Here is a 21,084-nt window from a genome sequence, read left to right as displayed (position 1 = left end):
ATGTGGAGGTTTGAACAAGAGAGAGCAAGACCGGTGTGTGGGAACTTTCAACAGTCACAATGTGTGACCTACCTTCCCTTTATTATCCTATCAAAGGTGACAGTGATAGGCGGCCGCCACCCGCGGTGCACAAGTGTGCGAGCACTGAGAACAAGGTAAAATACAAGCGGCGCTTAACCCCCCAACATTGACCTGCTGACACTTGAGTATGACTGTTGCACACTTGAGTTTGAGTGTTGTTGCAGCCTATGGGCCTAATTGAATCAAATAATAAAGCACAAGTTCTCATTACTAATCTTAGAGGCTTTTGGTGCTTCTTGCACACGGGTGCTCACATCGAGCTGGTTCCCTAAGTTCGGGATTCTTTGAGAATAACGTTGCGAGATGAGGGAAGACCAAGGGCTTTAAGTCTTCTTCTTACATGTACACACTAAATCTGCAACTCATCCATGGGGATCTAGGGTTGCAAGTTGTCTCTATATCACCATTTCAACCTCAGAGTGGTGTAAACCACTTGGTAATATAACTTTAACATACAAATTCCAATGTTCATAAGGAAAGTGAACTTTAAAACATGTTGTGAAGATCTTTACAATGATAGGGCAGATTGTATGGTCCTGACAAAACCTTGTACACCTTGTATAGCCTCCTTTTGTATTTTCCAAAGCAAGAATGTAAGTTTTTCTCGAGGGTTATTGTAGACATTGCAAAGGATATACATTGTGCACATCATATATCACAATTGTTGATATCGCTAGCATTATGATAGATCTCGGGGCCTAGGGATCATGTCAACCTATACGAGAGGCAGGAGTGAGGGTTGTCATACCTTGGCAGCCATCCAAAGCACATGGTTTTGTGCAAAACATAAACATGCATGTGGAAAATATGATGTCATGTGTCTTAGTGCCACTAATGCTCACGTGCATGTTAATCATAGGGACGATGTTCTTAATTTTTGCTACGCATAAATTGTCTAGTATCATATGTGGCATGGAAACTTCTTGGGAGATAGATCGTATTGGTAGTGATGCATAGTTAACTCTAGTGTGAGGAGGCTTGATATTGGAGCATAGCCCAAACCGAATTACAAAATGTGTTGGAAGTGACCCTACTAAACTTGTTGTGACAACAAAAGTTTCACGCGATGTTTCTTTGGCCACTGACTCTGCTGGAATCGTGATGATTAGCTACTTGTTTGAGAATGGAAAACAGGCTCAACAATAGCTGTGCTGTTTGATAAAAATTGTGGGAGAACACACAACGCCTCCATTGTCGTCTAGTCCGGTTAGGATACCTGGCTTTCACCCAGGCGACCCGGGTTCAAATCCCGGCAATGGAAAGGAACTGTTTTGATGGGCTCTGTCCTCTACCACGAGGACGATGGGAGACATCGGTGGACGCGTCTTGCGTCTTACCGATTTCCAAGTCCGTTTACATCGATATCTGCATCCTTCACAACAAACAAGAAGGCCGTGGAAGAAGCGGTGTCGCATCATGCAGGTCCTGTGCCGCGCAGGCGCGCGCGCTCACGCACGCGGGAGAGCGGTAATTCTTTTTGTAGAAATAAATTAAGTGAATTTACCGCTGTTGTTTGTTCCGATGTAATCGCTCTCTCTCTCTCTCTCTCTCTCTCTCTCTCTCACCAGTCTGGGGTCCTGTGCCGCGCAGGCGCGCGCGCTCACGCACGCGGGAGAGCGGTAATTCTTTTTGTAGAAATAAATTAAGTGAATTTACCGCTGTTGTTTGTTCCGATGTAATCGCTCTCTCTCTCTCTCTCTCTCTCTCTCTCTCACCAGTCTGGAGAGGTATTTGATCGACAGCATCCGCTGAAACGAAACGATCTTATCTTGAATACTGCCTACCTACCACCAACTAACTAAGTCTAGGAAGAACAGAGCGGAGCGCTCAGGACAGAAATCCAAGGAGGCTCCAAGATCCACTCTAACTAATAAGGCTCTATCATTTGGGTTGGGTGCCAAAATAAATTTTAAAAAGAGTAGACAGACACTCTCGTCCGGGACTTCTTCAGAGTCTCTTTAGGCTTTGATGATGATTAACAAGCAGATTCCACGCCATGCTAAGAGGCCTTTGCTTTGCTTCAATAGTAGAATGGCTGACAGCGAGACAAGCTCTCTTCAAAGTGTCGGATCCTAACAAAAGGGCTCACTTACTTCAATGCATACATGCGCGAGAATGAGTTGAAACATCCAACCCCCCCAATCGTATGGTTCAAACAATGTCGGGAGGAGTGCAAACCCTAACCCCGAAATACAAGGGACCTGGCCCGAACCACCCTCACTCTAATTTTGGCCTATAAAAGAACGGGAGGGCCATGGCTGTGAGTATCCGTGCTCATGCCTCCGTGCTACCGAAGCTTTGCCAGCGCAATCTTGTGTTAACCCCTGAACACCCCTCGCTCTAATTCTGGTCTATAAAAGAATAGGAGGGCCATGGTTAATGAGCATCCACGCTCATGCCTCCATGTTACCCAAGCTTTATGACGTCCCTATACCATCCGTCGGTGTAGCCATATACCGTGCCACAGCTCCAACTACAAATGCTGTGTCAAGACGATCTTCACATGAGAAAGCACAGGGCAACCAACAATAGGCTTACCATCCTACGTATGAAACCGCTCAAGGACTCTCCAGACACACTCTTTTCTGTGGACATATAAAGGAGCCCCTTGGGGCGATCGCGTGTGGCAATGCGCATCCCAAGAACATGCCAGTCCTGTTCATGCCCTTCATCTCAAAGCTCTCCCCGCGAAAAGCATATCATCCACACAGAATACCAAAATCATCAAGGCCACCATCGCAAGCCTTCTTCGTATGTAAACACACAGATCCATCCCGCGAGTCCATAAAAGGCATCAGACTTGTGGTACCGTTCCCTAGATACCCTGCTTCACGCGCGCCGTAAAGGCTCCTTCTCAACTAAGTCTTTCTCTTTCTCTTTCTCTCATTCGTCTCTATCCCTCTCTCACCCCTTTCTTTATATTTTTATTTAGTAATTAACTAAAAAATAATTAATAATTAAGTTATTACTAAGCAATAAATTAAGTAGTGCATGTGTGTATGTCTCTCTCTCTCTATATGTGTACGTGTGTGAATGTGTATGTGTTTGTGCATGGCATGTATCTTCATTTCTCACTATGTGTATCTCTTGCAACTCTATATGTTTCTCTCTCTCTCCTCTTCATTTTTTGATGAGAGAGAAGAGAAGAGGAAAGTTCTAAAATAATGTTTGATGAGAAAGAAGAGATGAAAAATCATTACTAGCTAAGAAGATCAAATTATGTATATATTTATGATATGTTTTAATATGAGAGACATAGTAGCTTGAGACTTTTTGAATAAACTATACTGAAATGTTTGAACCTTATGAATAAAAAGCAATCCTCTCTTTTGGGACATTTTTTAATCCTAGGATAGAGAACTAATAATTAACATTACATATAATGAATATTGTCATTTGTATAGTGTATTTGGAAAAATAAAGACCTTAGTTTTATACTATTGAAATTATAATCAAAATGTGACTTTTCGTCTAATTGTACTTAGACAAAAAACTTTTAAATAGAGGAAGTTGATCTCAAGTTGGAGAGAGAGAGAGAGAGAGAGAGAGAGAGAGAGAGAGAGAGAGAGAGAGAGAATATGTATGTGTGTATTTTGATAAAGGTCCAAAGTTATTAATATAAGAGAAGCCCAAAGGTGGTATTGTAGTATTATAGAAGAGAGTTGCTATAAACTATGTGTGTGTGTGTGTTTTGATAAAGGTCCAAAGTTATTAATATAAGAGAAGCCCAAAGGTGGTATTGTAGTATTATAGAAGAGAGTTGCTATAAACTATATACTATGTCTAATTTTCTCTCTCTCTTTCTCTCTCTATTTCTTTGCCTTTTATTTTAGTTTTTTTTTCTTTCCTCTTTCTCTCTCTCTCTCTCTCCTCTCTATGTCTAATTTTCTCTCTCTCTTTCTCTCTCTATTTCTTTGCTTTTTATTTTAGTTTTTTTTTCTTTCCTCTTTCTCTCTCTCTCTCTCTCCTCTCTTTTCCTTCTCTCTCCCTCTCCCCTTTTTTCCTTTTTTCTTCTTCTTCTTCTTCTTCTCTCTCTCTCTCTCTCTCTCTCTCTCTCTCTCTCCCCTTTTCTTCTCTTTGCACTTTTCTTCTCTCTATCTCTCTCTCTCTCCTCTCTTTTCCTTCTCTCTTTCTCCTCTATTTTTTATTCTCTCTTTTTTAAATTTTATCTTTTCTCTCTCTATAATTCTCTCTACATGTTCTGTCTCTCTTCTTCTTCTTCTTTCACTTTCATCCCCCCTCTCAGTCTCTCTTAAAGTATGTACATTTTATATATTTCTTATATATAATTCTCTTTTTATGTTTATATTCTTTCTCTTCTTCTCTCTCTCTCTCTCTCTCTCTGTCCCCTTTTCTTATTCTCCCCTTCCTCCTAATTTTTCTTTTTTTATTCTCTCCCTCTCTCTCTTTTAAATTTTATCTTTTTATTCTCTTCTTCTCTCTTTTAAATTTTATATTCTCTCTCTCTTCCCTCTCTCTCCTTCTCTCTCCCTTCCTCTCTCTCTCTCTCTCTTAAATTTTACATTTTCTCTCTCTATAATTCTCTTTCTCTCTGCTCCCTCCCTCTCCTCTTCTTTCTTTTTTGCTCTTTGTATATATATATATATATATATCTCTCTCTCTCTCTCTCCTTATTTTAATTTTTTAAAAAAATTACATTAAAAAGTTTAATTTGAGAGAGAGAGAGAGAAAACCTAGGCCCTACGCATGAGAGAGAGGGGGAGGGGGAGAGGAAAAATTTTATCATTCTTCTTCTTCTTCTTATTCTCTCTCTCTCTCTCTCTCTCTCTCTCTCTCTCTCTTTTATTCTATCTCCTTCTCAAAGTGTGTGAAAAACTATGTTTGAAAAATTTTAAATTAAAAAAAAACTTTTGAAATGTTTAATTAAAAAAAGTTTAATCTAAGAGAGAGAGAGAGAAGAGAGAGAGAGAGAGAGAGAGAGAGAGAGAGAGAGAGAGAGAGAGAGAGAGAGAGAGAGAAACTAGGCCCTACACATGAGAGAGTTGGGGAGAGGGGAGGAAGTTAATTAAAAAGGGAGGTGAGGAAATGAGGTTTTAATAAAAAAAGGGAAGAGGAAGAGAAAATGAGATATTACACGTGAGAAAGAAAGGAAGGGAGGGGGTTTTGATTAAAGAAAAGAGGTTTGGAAAAGGAGATAGGTTCGGGAAGCCCTCTGGAGATTCAAGGCTTTCGAAACTTATAGCTAAAATAATATAATAGTAAGATATATATATTGTGTGTGTGTGTGCGTATGAGTGAGTGAGAGTGTGTGTGTGCATGTGTATGTGTGTTGATAAATATCCAAAGCTATTAATGTATAGGAAAGGCCCGAATGTAGTATTATAAGAGAAATTTAAAAGAAATTTTAAAACCACACACATCAATAATTGTTTTTATCTCTCCCTCTCTCATCCAAGAGTAATTTTTTAATATTTCTCCTCTCTCTCTTCTCCATTGAGTCCTAATACCCTTCCAATTGAAATTCCTTGCATTCAAAGTATCTAGAATGTATTTTTGATTTTAAAGACTAAGCAAACCATTGATAAATTACTTAGTCAAGGTGGATTAGAGTTTGTATGTCCAATAATCTTTAAAGCTATGTCTTTAGTTATGTAATATACAATAGATAAACCTACCTTGATTTGTCTCTCTATGTGTATGTGCGTGTGCATGTATGCATGAAAGTGTGTGTCTCATTAAGAACTTGTTTCTATATCTCTCTCTTATTCAAATACCTTAATTTGTCTCTCTATATGTATGTGTGTGTGCATGCATGCACACAAGTGTGTCTCTCATTAAGAACTTGTTTCTATATATCTCTCTTATTCAAAAACTATTATCATAAAAAATCTATCTTTCTCTCCCTCTCTCTCAATAAAATATATACATATATATGTGTTCATATATTTATGTGTATATATTGGAAGTCCTAATAGGCACGCATACATGTACACACATATGATTAGTTCAAAGAAGTATAACTATATTTTATAACCTATGAATATTAATATTACAATAATATGATGTCAAGGTAGCAAAGACATGGACAATGAGATATCAAAATGATGGTCTCTCTCTCTCTCTCTCTCTCTCTCTCTCTCTCATTAAGCATATTGATTGAACATCAAATTTATACTTATTTTTACTAATCAATATCCCTTCTTGCCACCATAATAAATAATCCACAAATGTGCAAGCTTTAATAATGAGTTTAATGAGGTTGCTAGAGCCATGTATAAAGAAAAATGTTTAGTGTACTTGAAATGGATGCAAATATAGATAGGTTTATACACCATTCCATGCTTACGGAAGAGAACTTACGCCTTATATTTGAAAAGAGAAAAAAAAAATACAACGTAATCTATATTGTGACTAGCAAAGCAAAGACTCTGCTAATTCTTAGAGCAAATGCATTTTATTTTGTTGAGAAAATATAGATATACCTCACTTGGTTAGCTATGATCAAATTTATAATAATGTTTTACGATCATTGTCTATCAGTTTGTGGAACAATAGTACACTTGCTACATATCAATGTAATATAAACATAGATCCAGATTGCTTGTAGAAATTATTTTGCATTGTAAATATGAGAGAGAGAGAGAGAGAGAGAGAGAGAGAGAGAGAGAGAGAGAGAGAGAGAGAGAGAGAGAGAGAGAGAGAGAGAGAGAGAGAGAGAGAGAGAGAGTTACAAGTAAAGAGCAAACTATTTGTTGCGACACATGTTATAATCCAATATAAAATCATTTTTGTCAAACCTAGAGTATTCGCACAAATACTTTTGTATTGAGAGAGAGAGAGAGAGAGAGAGAGAGAGAGAGAGAGAGAGAGAGAGAGAGAGAGAGAGAGAGAGAGAGAGAGAGAGAGAGAGAGAGAGAGAGAGAGAGAGAGAAGAGAGAGAGAGAGAGAAAGAGAGAGAGAGCTCTATATATCAGTAAGGGAGAGATATTCGTTGCAACACATCACAATCCAATGTAATATAAGTTCTATCGATTTAGAGTGCTTGTATAAAGGTTTCCATATTTCAAACATGAGAGAGAGAGAGAGAGAGAGAGAGAGAGAGAGAGAGAGAGAGAGAGAGAGAGAGAGAGAGAGAGAGAGAACTATTTGTTGAAACACCTTTCATAATACAATATAATATAGATTCTATCAATCTAGAGTGCTAGCACAAATTATTTTTGAGTTGCAAAAGAGAGAGTGAGAGCTGTTCATTGCAACACATATCACAATCCAATGTAATACAAGTTCTATCAATTTAGAGTGCTTGTACAAATGTTTCCATATTGCAAACGAGAGAGAGAGAGAGAGAGAGAGAGAGAGAGAGAGAGAGAGAGAGAGAGAGAGAGAGAGAGAGAGAGAGAACTATTTGTTGAAACACCTTTCATAATATAATATAATATGGATTATATCAATCCAGAGTGCTAGCACAAATTATTTTTGAGTTGCGAGAGAGAGAGAGAGAGAGAGAGAGAGAGAGAGAGAGAGAGAGAGAGAGAGAGAGAGCACGCTAGTGGTGATGGTGAGATAGGTAGCATAATTTGAGAGAGAGAGAGAGAGAGAGAGAGAGAGAGAGAGAGAGAGAGAGAGAGAGAGAAAGAGAGAGAGAGTGTGTGTGAGTGAGTGAGTGAGTGAGAGAGTGAAGGTGGTGGTGAAGGCAATGATGGTGGTGGTGGTGGGAGAGCTAACACCGGTGGCCGACAATGGTAGCGATAGCAATGGTAGTGGTGGTGGAAGTGGAGATGGGTACATCTAAGGCTAGAATAAGTGAACTATGTGGAATAAGAATAGAGAGGTTGCCAAAAAAAGCTAACTCAAAAAACTCACTTCTTGCCCTTCCCCCAAAATAATGAACTGTCCACAAAGTGTTGTCAAGAAATTGTTGAGACAAGGTAACTGCTCTCATAAACAATACAGAGAATTACAACAGCATCTTGAAAATAAAGTACAATAGTAAGAAATCAAAGCGAAGTATAAGCTATCACCGATAAACTACAAGATGTAACTACCAAGATTATCCTGCATAATGTGAAGTATGTACGAACAACTACCAATCAACAAATACGTGACCAGTATCCAAAGCCGACAACCTCAAAGTATCTGAGTGGAATACATCCAATAGCATAACAATCATGCGAGTAGTAGGTCTCACTAGTAATAGAAAACGCATGCCAAAGACACAATTGACTGAGCAATAGTAATAGAAGCTCAAATTATGCATAGCCAAGCTAGGTGTATGCATCATCAACAATGATGTGACAGAGCTAGGTGTTGGCTCAAAGACAAATGTCAAATCGACCTACTAGGCATCCGCTACATAGATACATCATGAAGAGAGCATAGACATGAACTTAAGATTCCACTGCCTCACTACAAGGAGCTCAAGCTCAACTGTAATCCAATGTGCAATATATAACATCCGATGTCAAGTAAGTGGCTTGATACATAAAGCCAAATAGCTTCCACTAAAGCAAAATTCAAATTCCAATTGAGCAAAAAAATCAATACATCAAGTGAATGGCATCCAAACATTCAAGATACATATAGCATAAGTCGTAAGCATCAAACCTAGTAAAGATCTTCAAGCCCATAAATCTTGCATCCAATAGCACCAAATGAAATGAATGATTGCCAATGTTGAAGTATCCAAGCTTCAATCTCAGATTAAGAGCACGTTAGTATCATAACCAAGTATGTGGCATCAATGGTATGCATTAGTGTATCCAATAGATATCCTAGATAGCATCGAGTAGCAATAGGCATATGCTTTTCCCAAATAAATGACATTTAGCACTATTATCACAGTAGGGAAATCTCCAAGAAAATTAAGCCAAAAGTGTGCTCAAATTAGCTCAATAGGATCTTATAACATTGACATAGCATCCCCAAGTGATCTAGCATCCAATAGACAACCTGAGAAGCATAAGTGACCTCCAGACAATGAGGTAAGTGTTGTCTTGAACTGTATTATAGTATGCTGCCCTGTTTGCACAATCAAGAACTTAAGCTTGATGACTCAAAACCAATGCTCAATGTTGAATATTAGTGCCAAGGGTGCCAGAGATGATTTCCTAAGTACCAATAACCATAATGAGTGCGGAAGTTAAAGACCGTTAAAGTGCGAAAAATATGTGGAGAGGAGCAAATTTAAGGCGAGAATTGGACCTCATTGGAAGCGGTAAAGATGGATTTGGCAATTTTTACAAGTCGCAGAAGATAGGATTTCAAAGCGGTTTCGAAGAGCACTTGAGGATTTTTCAAGACACCAGATCGAGTCAAAGCAAGTGGTCAGTAGTGTAGGACCTTGAGCTAGGCAGGCATAAACTTTCAGAAGTTAAATTGGAGGTCGGGAAGTCGAAGTATAGGATGTTAGACATGACAAAACCAAAAAGGGCCAAAGGGCAACAAATCTTGGGCATTGGGCATGGACTTTTTGGTAGGGCCAAAGGCCCCCTAAAAGAAACAATTTTGGCGGGTGGGATGCCATTTTGAAATGGCATTGTGATGCTGCCGCTCCCCTCCATTTGGCAACGATTTTGATGGAGGGCTCATGGGCGCCGTTTTGAAATGGCATTGTGATGTTGCCCCTCCCCTCCATTTGGCGACAATTTTGATGGAGGGCTCATGGGGGGGCTAAAAATAGCCTATGCAATAGAGATCATCAGTGAGTTCCTCCATTTCTTCGCTGCCGATCGCTACCTAGTGGTTGAGATCAAAACTCAGTCATTCTCTCTCCTGTAAGGGGCTGATCACATGCAAAAAATTAAGAGAAGAGGGAGATGAAGGATGCTTGTCTGGCGTGGACCGGATTGCTCCAAGATCGAAAAGAAGATGAGTGGCAATGTCCAACACTATTGGGGAACAAATGATGGGTCCGTTGACTACCTGAAACAATCGCATAAAAACATGCAACACACAAATAAGCGGAATGCTCAATTCTTACAAAGAAATTTGCATTGTTTTGATGTTTGATGGCTTTAATTATGTGCACATGGAAAGAAAATTTGTATGATTCATGTTTGAAGTATGTTTGAGGGCTCTACATGAAAAAATGCAAAACCCGTAGTCGGACATAGTCGTAATTAATAATTTAGAGCTCGAAATGCGTCTTAAATGAAGGAAAATGAGAATTTCTTTCATTTTTCAGTTGTTGGGAAATGGAATGCATATGGGATTAAAACCAATGTTCTATCAATATGATCAGTCAAGACACATAAATAAAAAAATAACATATTTTTATGAACAAATAAATGAAAAAAAGAGAAAATTTAGTCTTTGCGCCCAAAATTTTAGAAAAAAATACATTTTATGTTCGTGAGTGTATAATGATGCTGGAGCATGAGGATCAAAGCCTTGTTTCTATATTATAGTATGCTTTTATCAATTTTTATATGAAAAACTACATAAAAATGAACCCTACACCTACCCAATGAATAAAAAACCTAAAGGATAGAAGGGAGGAGGGTTTGCGGAAGTGGTTAGTTGTTGAAAACGATTCAAATTCTGATCTATTTGGCTATGCACAACATATAGGACGGATTATCGGTTGAATTAAGGAGACTAGTAGCACAAAGAAATTTGATGCTAGTCTCTATCAACGTCACATGTACGATTAGTTGGAAAATCATTAAAGGGTTGGTTTTGCACTTCACCTACCTGATTTCTAATGATAAAATGCTTGAGCACAATGGTCGTGTATACTTGCATTGAGCATAACATGGTACCAAACCTAGATGCATTGCAATTGTTTTCCAAACATTGACCTTCGTGGAGTGGGAAAGGAAACACGAGCTGCAGGGTAGATGAACGATTTCTTGGGGCAAGCTTGGTAAGGAAATATCAAATATCTTGGATCGTTCAAAATATATAAGAGTGGAGATTGTTCGTATGTTCTTTATGTTAGATCAGCACATCGAGGGGCTAATCCTCTCAGTGTAGGAGAGCTGCAGTGGGGCCGCGGCATTCAACCGGAGGGGGTGCCTCTCCTTTATGTTTGTACTACGTTGGTGTATTATACCAAGATGTATGGGATCTCCCTCTAAGGAGTAAGGAAGGGCAATCGTTGGGGACTACGTTCCATTATAAATGCAAGATCTATATTAGAAGCTAGGGTAGTGTGTCCTTTAGACGCTCTTGGCCGCGAAGCTGTGTGGGGTTGTCTTGTGAGTGTTATAGAGTCCCGACTAGTGCCTATAGCTAGTGTCGGGCTCGTTTTAGGTCCCGACAAGTGGTGCATTTTTCGAGAGCCACTTATAACTAGTAGCTTTCATGCCTTAGTCAATTGGGACCTATTCTCTAGTGTATGCCATAAATTAGTGAGCTAGACTCACAAGACCGTCAAGTGGAGCTCCAAAAGCAAGAAAGGGTTGAAGGAGCTAGGCGGTGGGCCGAGATAAAGAGAAGATATTCCTCGCAAAGAAGTGGCCTGATATCCTTACAAGTGTGAGATCTTGGTAATCCTAGTTCACGCATAGTCCATTAGGGGGAGGAAGCTCTAGTACTTCCCCCTTCGAATCAGTCCCTCCACTTCAAGTGTGAGATCTTGGTAATCCTAGTTCGATGCATAGTCTGTTAGGGGAGGAAGCTCTAGTACTTCCCCCTTCGAATCAGTCCCTCCACTTCAAGTGGAACTATAATTCTGGTTGTTCAAACCCCTATAGCGAATCCAATTATTACCATGGTAGCACAACCTATTGCCATACCTTCTGGAACAATGGATTTGTCCAGCAGCCTTAGGTTTCCCCCTACCCATCTTTAATGGGTTAGTGGAGGAAGATATGGAGCTCCATATTAGGGAGTTTCAAAAGCTAATGTTCAATTGTCGTATCCAAGATGAAGGACATTTAATGATGTTCTTTAGCATGACTCTCAAAGGAAGAGCTGCCATATGGTATCATGGCCTAAAGGCTGGAACCATGACCACTATTGATTTATTCTTTGAAGCCTTTCAAAGGGAGTTTTCCCCTGAAAGGGGTGGTCAATATTGGCTACGTGTACTAAATGTGACATGTCAAGAGCCACATGAGGATATTCAAGCATATGCCAAGAAGTTAAATGAGGTCTTTTGCAAATTGCAAGTCTCTATTCCTATCCCAGCAGTTGCCCAACTGCAATATTTTTTGCATGGTCTGAATTTCAACATTCAGGTGCAGTTGAGTAGTGTCACTTTGCCAGATGTAGACACTGCCATTAGACGAGTGCAAGAAGTAGAATCTCGACTATAAGCGGCCTATGCCTCTCGAACCAATCTTAATATGGGTCTAGTTTTGGAAAATAATTTGGCATTGACCAATGGTAATGTAAGTCAAGGGATAGCTATGACTAACCCGAATGTGAGAGGAAGCATGGTCCAAAATGTGCCTTTATTGCCAGCTCCTCCCAGTGTGACTATGCCTATGGCTAGTCAGATGACTCCAGTAAATGTTGGAGGCCAAGCATTGAACCCTAACGTTGTTTCTCTAAGTCAGCAAACCAATGCCCAATCAAATTGTTAGGCCAATGGAAAGACGAATAGACAAGCATGGCTATGAGTCAAGTGCATCAAATGTCCTTAGTGAAGTTAAGGATATGATGAAGCACTACACTCACATGATTTCTAAACAATATAAACAAATAGCTATTGATGTTAATTTTCCTAAAAAACAACAGAATCTGATAGGAAGTAGATGCCTTGAAGAGGGTGCACCCTCAAGATTTATTTGTAAATGGTGTGGCGGCCAGTACTACCCTAGAAATTATCCAAACATCAAATGTGATATTTGTGGAAAGTTTGGCCATTTGGCTACCACCTGTTGGAGTAATATTAGCACTCTCCAACAAGGTAGTAGACAGCCAGGTCATGTTAACCATCGTATGCAAGGGAACAATCCTCAACGAGATGATGGGATGAAACAAATACTTCAAAGAGGTAAGCATGTAGAGGAGTTTCCTAGTGGTAGTGAAGTTAGCCTCATTGAGGTTGTACGGGTTAATGACAATGAAGCTTCTAATCTGCGGGCTATTACAAGAGGACAAAAGGGTAGAGAATGCAACAAAGATAATGTAAAACCTGTCGATGGAAACCCTAAGCAAGATGACAAAGGGATGCAAGTCCTTAGCCCTGACATAGAAGGGGGACCTCTAAAACCCACCAAGAGTAAAGTTGACACCAAGAAGGATGAAGAGTTACCAATGAGAAAGGCAAAAGCTAGGAAGGAAGCACCAAAGCCAGTTCAAAGACCAAAGGAGAGAATGGTTTAGCAAGAGAAGAGAGCTAGACTAGTGAATTATCACGAATTCGATTTGGCAAGATCTCTTTGTGAAGTTACACTAGACTTGAATCTATTGCAGCTGATTAAGCTATCTCCAGGAGTGCGCAATGAATTTAAAAAGATCCTACGTATTGGGTATATCGTGGAACCTTTGGGCATAGCGCGAGTAAGAGATGATTGGTGGGAGCATGTTGAAAAACATTGCCCAAGGATTGCAACCTATGTTGATGGAATACTAGTGGATCATGCTATCATAGATATAGGATAATTTGTTAACATCATGAGTTCAAAATTGATGGAGGGCTGGGTGTAGCAATCCAAAAAGGCACCTCCACAATTCTTGTGAATGGATGATGACAGTTTAAGACAACCTGAAGGTTGTATTACGAAAGTCCTTGTGACCGTCATGAGTGTGGATTGCACTGTGGACTTTAGGGTCATTAGGTTTGAAGGATGGCCAAGCTATCAAGTATTGTTAGGAAGGCTATGGATCTTGTGATCTAACTTTCAAGTGGATATACCTACTGGTTGATTAATATTCGACAGAGGTGCCAATCGGGTGGTAGTAGATGCTTACCATGAGTCTCCTCAAAGCAAGAGAGCTCCTCTATCCTTTACGGAATTAGAGAGATTAGAAGATGTATTTGCTAGTGAGACCTCATCGAGTGATGAATCCAAAGAAGGGTCCACTACGGAGGACGTCTATCAAATAACTCTAAAGAACGAGCCAATAGAAGCTCATGATAGGATAAGAGACGCGGATGTAATTGAATTGGATCTTGGAACAGCAAACGATCCATGGCCAATTAAATTAAGGTCCATGCTTAGTTGGAAGAAAAGGAGGACTACATGTCCCTTATCTAAGAGTTCCACGACATTTTTGCTCAGAGTTATGATGAGTTGAGAGGTATTCCTCCCAGCCTGTGGGTTGTTCATACCATTCCAGGAAGGTACCCATCTTGTGCATCATAAAGTAAGGCGTATACCTTTTGAACTGAGGGATGGAGGGTTGTTCGAGGAGCTACAAAAATTGTGACAACATGGTTTAATCTTCCCCGTTCAGCACACTGAATGGTGTTCATCGGTTGTTATTAGGAAGAAAAAGAATAACAAAATCCAGCTTTCCATAGACTTTAGAGAGCTGAATAAGCAAACAACTAAGGATTACTACCTGTTTCCCTTTATTGATCAAATTTTGCACTAGTTAGCGAGTAGGGAAATCTATTCATTTATGGATTGCTTTGCAGGGTACAACTAGATGGCAATTTGCAGAAGAAAATAAGTTGAAAACAACCTTCATTACTGTCTTCGGTACCTTTGCGTACCATGTGATGGCCTTTTGTTTATGCAATGTACGTGGTTCATGGCAATGAACAACAAACAAGACCTTTGGTGACATCTCCCCAAAGGAGTTAAACGTGTTTATCGATGACATGGGGGCAGCCACCAACCATAAGAGAAAGGCAAATTATTATTTTTAGAAAGTGTTTTGAGCATTGCAGCAAATTTTGCATAGCTCTTAATCCATGGAAGTACGTCTTTGGGGTGCCTTATGGGCTATTGCTAGGCCATGTGGTCAGTTCAATAGGGATTGCAACTGACCTTAAAAAGATCAAGGTCATAGTCGCCATGAGTCTACCACACACTCTGAAAGAAGTACACATCTTTTTGTCATTAGTAGGGTATTATCAGAGGTTCATAGGAAAAAAGAACATTGCCACTAACGAATCTATTATCCTTTAGCTGTCTATTTGAATGGAGTGACCCTTGTAAGGTAGCTTTTGATTATGTGAAACACAACTACTGTTTATCCCAAATCTTGGAGGAAAAATGGCATCATCCGATCGCTTATGGTAGTTGGAAGTTGGGCATATCAGAACTCAACTATACCTATATGAAAATGTTGTGGTTTGTAATGGTATTTGCAACTAAAAAATTTAGACACTACATCCTCTATGAGAAGGTGGTTTTCTATATGAAGGCGGAGGGGCTTAGATTGCTGATGAACTATAGCTGCCTGAACGTTTAGCAAAATGGTTAATCACTTTGCAGGAATTCAATTATGAGATTAAGAGCAAGCCACCAAAGCTGCAAGGTATTGTGAAATGCCTTGTGGATTTCGAGGAGCCGAAAGAGACTTTAGTTGAAGGAAGTGATATTGAGGAAATATTTAAAATTGATATGGCCTCCATTCCATCTTGGTATGCTGCTATCACACATTACCTATCAATTGGAGAGGCTGGAGCCACTTTATCAAAGTCCGAAAAGAGAAAAATCAGACAGTAGGCTTTGAAATTTTCTTTGATCGTAGGAACACTATATCGGTAGGGGGTTGATGATATCTATTGCCAGTGTGTGATGCTTAACAAGGTTCCATTCATTTTGGAAGAGTGCAATGACTACGCTTGTGGAGGGCATTTTGTTGGGCAACTAATTGCACAAAAAGATTTGAGAGTGGGCTATTGGTGGCCATCCATTTTCCAAGATGCATTTGAGTATGTTAAGAGATGTGATACTTGTCAACGACATGACAGTAGGGAGAATAGAAAGCGACTACTCACTCTGATTATGGCTATACTTCCATTTGAGAAGTGGGGTATCGACTTTGTGGGTCCTATTATCATGTCGTCTTCTACGCAGAAGAGATATATCATAGCAGTGGCTAACTATTTTACAAAGTGGTCAGAAGCATGAGTGACGTGGAAGGACGACACAAAAGAAATTACTAGCTTCGTATTAGAGCAAATTATATGCCAATTTAATTCACCAAAAGGGATTGTGGAACCCATTTCCTAAATAGTACTTACAAGTAGCTTGTTGGTATTTTATTGAAAATAGTGTTTGAAAAGAAGCGAGACCGGGATAAGAACTATATGTGGTGGTGTGGGTGTATAACACAATGTTCAAATGATCCACTGGCCACACCCCATTCAAGCTAGTCTATGGGGAGGAGTGTGTTTTTCCCCTAGAGATTGAGTTTCCAACTGTAAGATTTGCAATCATATGTTGGGTGACGAGGATGCCCTCTTCAAGCACTTTACGACTTTGGCCTCTGGTGGAGTAAAGGATATAAAGTGATTGAGCAAGAGGACGGATCATTTGTCTAGGAAATCAAAGTCTTCTATCATTCATTGCTTATGAATTTTGACAAGCATCCCTGTTATATTCAATGAAGAAGGTGGGATGGAGACTTTAGTACATCCTCTGAATATGCTAAAATTTGACTGTCATACTTATGAGTAGAGGTGACAATGGCTGGCTATGTGAACCCATTGTGGACGTACACATTGTACTTTGATGGAGCATCCATGGGTCCCAAGAAGAAAGGGATTATAGGGGTACTTATTAGAGATTCCCAACGTAAAGTCGTGATGAAATTAGATGTTTATCTCAGGGATAAATTTACCAATAACATGGTGGAATACAAAGCTTTAATCATGGTCCTGAATATTGCTAAGATGGGCAGTATTCGTCAGTTGTTAGTAAAGGGGGATTACCAATTGGTATTGAACCAACTAAATGGGACTTACACAACATGAAATCCCATTCTTTCTATGCATTATTGCACTATTATGACCTTGCTCAATGGGTTTGAGAGAGTGTCTCTTCAGATTTCACATTATTGGAATCAGTTTGCAGACTCGTTAGCAAACTTTGCTCATGAAGAAGACCTTTTCTTTAATTGTAGTCCTAGTTTGGATATCTCTATTAATGATGAGATGAGACCCGATTGATTATGGGGTCTTTTATCAGAACATGCTTTATATGGTAGGTGATGGTTGGTATGGGTAATGCAAAGAGTGGTTGAGACCCATTCGCATTTGTTATCTTGGACCCATAGGTTGGTCAGATGACACGTTATGCGTACATATCTTGCTATTTATGCAGGAGGTATGGGTCACAATCTGATGCATTTAGTTTAGGGTAGGAGCCCTATTTCCTTCTTGGGATGGAGAATCTTGTTGTATATTAGCAAGATTTTAAAAAGGGGGATATATACAAGCTATTTTGTTTTATTTTCATTATGCCAAGAGGGTCAATTTTTACCAAGTTTAAAAGCTAGATTTCTTTAGACCATGAGGGCCAGTTTTGTTGGGTGTGAAATGTTCTATTTCATTAGGCCAAGAGGGCCATTTGTCTGTTTGGTGCAAGTACATTTAATGGTTTTCTGTTCTAGTGATTGCATCACACAAGCTGACAAAGTCACTCGAGGGAGCCTTTACTACACGGAGGATCTTCTTGTGGCCATTCCATGTGATTTCGTCCCTTTTTTGAGTTTTTTCCTTAAGCTAATAGTGTTATATGTGTATATAGGGGTTAATTTCTTTCCGTTTGTTGGGGACCGGCAATTAAGGCATGACGTCCCACGTTTAGGTTAGGTATATCTAGGGGAGATTCGAGCAGTCATCTACCTTGTGTTATGACATTGTCAGGCAATAACAACCTATGATAGAGGGTAGTCCTTGTGACCCAGTCCTTTCTACTTGCTACGTAGCTATACTAGGCATTCTTGCTAGTGTGAGAATTAGTTAGAGAAGCCTGCTTAAATATCAAAGAAGAGAAAGTTCTAAATATATCTAAAAATTAAAATTTAATAAGGTGTGTAAAAAGGGCTTTTAATCCCTCAATAAGAAAAAAAAAGGGAAAATTTTCCTACAAGCCATTGATTATCACCTTGTGGAGGCCTACTGGTAGGTTCTTAGGGACGAGTCGGGACCCAGGGCCAATGCCTTGCCTTCCTAGGGGTTGCAGCTAGCCAAAAGAAAATAAAAGACAAGGAAGATTGGAGCAAAAATAAAAGTGAGCGCTAAAAAAAGATTAAGTGTCGCCTCGCGAGTGCTTGGTAGGTTCTTGGGTACCGAGTCAAGACCTAGACTGATGCCCTGTTCTCTGTGGGTCACTCTACGCTCAGCTCCCTCCTTTTTACACACCCGAGTATGGAAACTCTGAATGAAAAATGTGTTATAAGAAGAAAAAATGATGACCAGGCGATATGAGCCCTTGCCTAGTAGGAAGTCCTGGTCTAGTTGTCCTAAGTTAGGTTGGTAGTTTAGACCACCACTAGGATGACCTCTTTTGATAGTTCTTTTAGCCAATCTGTGTTAGAGCAATTGGTTAGAGACTCGCTCTGGATTTCTGTCTGATTATGTTAGACCTATCCCTTGCGGGTTTTCATGCCTTGATTTTGTAAGGGGGTAGGGTGAGAGCTATTGAATTTTTTATTATGTATTTTTTGTATCAGCTTGATGCTCTTTATGGTTATGCATGTGCAGATTTGTTCGTGGGATTCGATAGGCTGAGTCACCCTATCCCATGGTCACCAATGAGAGTGGAATTTAAATACCATTAAAGTGCGGGAAAGATGCAGAGAAGAGAAAATTTAAGGCGGGAATTGGACCTCATCAAAAGCAGTAAAGACGGAGTTGGTAATTTTTACGAGCTGCGAAAGACCCGATTTCAAAGCGGTTTTGAAAAGAGGATGCAAAACAATGATTACTATGGCTAGGGGAAGGCTTGGAGCAAGCCTCAACAAGTCTTTGATCACGAAGAAGGAGAAGAGCACCAACTCATGACAACTTCATTACTTTTTTCTTCTTGAGCACAACTCATTAGAGATTGATTATGACAGTTTGCAAGATACCAAAATATAGAAAATACCTTCAAGTTACCAATGCAAGGCATGTGATGCTCCACTTTTCCATTGGTAAAGCTCCTTGATTGGGTTTGGGACACTTGAGGAATCTTGGCTCTTTTGTTTCTTATCCTCTCTTGCTCCTTTTGCCTCAATGTTTGGTAAGACCATGGGTAAAGGACACCAAACATCATCATCACTTGAACTTGAAACCTAAATCCAAATCATCTTCATATTTCTCCTTCCACTTTTCAAATGCTGTGATCAATCCCTGAACATGCTTTAAAGTTTGAGTAAGACTTGACTTTCTTTCCTTCACAAATCATCATACCATTCACAAGCATAATCAAGAACATGCTCAAAAGAACTAAACTTTTTCCATGCTTTATCCACCTTTGATCTTAAATCCTTCTTTGCACCTAAAGTAAACTTCTTTTGGATGCCATTAAATTCCTTGCATAGATATGCAAAAATATTTGCAATATTTTCCTTTATCACAAGCCTCATAAATATATGGACATTTTTTTGAGGTATGCCAATGCTCAAAACATACTTTGCACCCCCTCTCCCTCATTCTTGAATTACCCATTGAAGTTTATGAGGATGAAACTTGCTCAAGTAGCTCTCTCTAGTATTCAAGTTATTCTTGCGAATTTTGCACTTCGAGCTACTTGAGTTACTCTTTTGTAGGAATTGTCTATCTAGTATTTATGTTATTCCTACAAATTTTGTAGTTTAGACTTAGTGAATTACTTTTCGATAGGAATTGCCTAAAAACTTCTATGATGGTCAAGTATTGTTAATTTATCATGCTATCTCCATTAGTTTTTGCAACTCATGTTACTCTTGTAATCTCTTAGTTCCCAAAAACTTTTACATTTTAGGTTATTCTTGAAACTTTGGTAGGTTATGTTATTCTTGAAACTTTTGTAGTTCATAGAACCTTTTATTTTTGGATCTTGGCTTGTGTCCATGTGAATACAAATCAAAAGAAAGAGAAACCCTAAAAGCTTCAAACCTTAGCATTTCTTAAAAACAAAGGACAAATAATCTTCTTTATTTACTTATTCTTTTTCCATAAAAGTGGGCAACACTCCACTTCATCTTCTCCCTTTCCTTCTCCTACATCTTCCTCTTCTTTTGAGTGCACCTCTCAAACAAGGATGGAGAGGCCATTGGTATGATTTAGGGATGGGTAACATGACATTAACCTTTTACTCCTCTTTTACTTCTTCCAAGTGGTTTCTTCTCATAGAAATCAAGTGGTTTTTCTTGTCATCAATGTTGCTATTCTTCGTTGCATCTTCATCTTCTTTGTTCTTTACTATCGTTGCTTTTCTTCCTTTTTCTTTAGCCCTTGATTGGCATGTGAAACCAATGTTGATGTTGCACAATTGCAAGAACTAGAGGATGGTTTTCTGTCTTATCCACATGATAAGTAGGATGCAAAAAATAAGGGACTTATCTTTGTTGGTCTAGCTCTATTACAAAGGGTAATGTTGGCAGGTGCAGTCTACATTATTTTCATCTCACTTCCTTTTGTTGTGGTTGTATAAATGCTTTCCACAACAATGTCTTCGACATTTTCTCTCTCTGCTTCATATCTTTTTGTTGAATCTTCTTCTTTGCCACCATCACTCTCTAGGCACTAATCTATGGGTGAGTTACTTCTAGGAAAGCTTCTCTTCTCTACACCTTGTTTTCTCAATCTTCTTCTTTATCTTCTTAGCCCTAAACTTTAAGAACAATAGGTGCTACAAGAATGTAGCTTTAGCTAGTGTTGGTAGCCTTTCTTCCTCCCTTACTCCATATTTTCATATGCACTTTAGTCTTTAATTAGGAGACCATTAGTGCAAACTGAAACTCACATGTCTCCACATCATTAGTGTTGGTAGCCTTTCTTCCTCCCTTACTCCATATTTTCATATGCACTTTAGTCTTTAATTAGGAGACCATTAGTGCAAACTGAAACTCACATGTCTCCACATCATTAGTGTGAAATATGTGGGATCTAGAGCATGGCAGATGCGGAAGCTATGGAGGTTGAAAGAGGAAAAAGAAACTCATGAAGACATTGACCCTGACTAGGACAAATTGTTACACAAGTGAATTAGGTTCCAAGAT

At 39.3% G+C, this 21,084-nt stretch overlaps 1 non-coding gene across 1 annotated transcript; it reads left to right on the top strand.

Moving 5' to 3' along the window:
• Positions 1-1,268: 1,268 nt before the first annotated feature.
• TRNAE-UUC (transfer RNA glutamic acid (anticodon UUC)) lies at positions 1,269-1,342 on the top strand. The gene has a single exon. It is a non-coding gene; the product is annotated as a tRNA-Glu (tRNA).
• The last annotated feature ends 19,742 nt before the right edge of the window (positions 1,343-21,084 follow it).

Source organism: Lygodium microphyllum, chromosome 15 (assembly GCF_053477565.2).
Source record: "Lygodium microphyllum isolate KBCC chromosome 15, Lygodium_microphyllum_v1.1.10, whole genome shotgun sequence".
In the NCBI taxonomy this organism is placed as follows: domain Eukaryota; kingdom Viridiplantae; phylum Streptophyta; class Polypodiopsida; order Schizaeales; family Lygodiaceae; genus Lygodium; species Lygodium microphyllum.
Note: the sequence above shows the minus strand (reverse complement) of the source record. Positions and strands in the feature narration are given on the sequence as shown.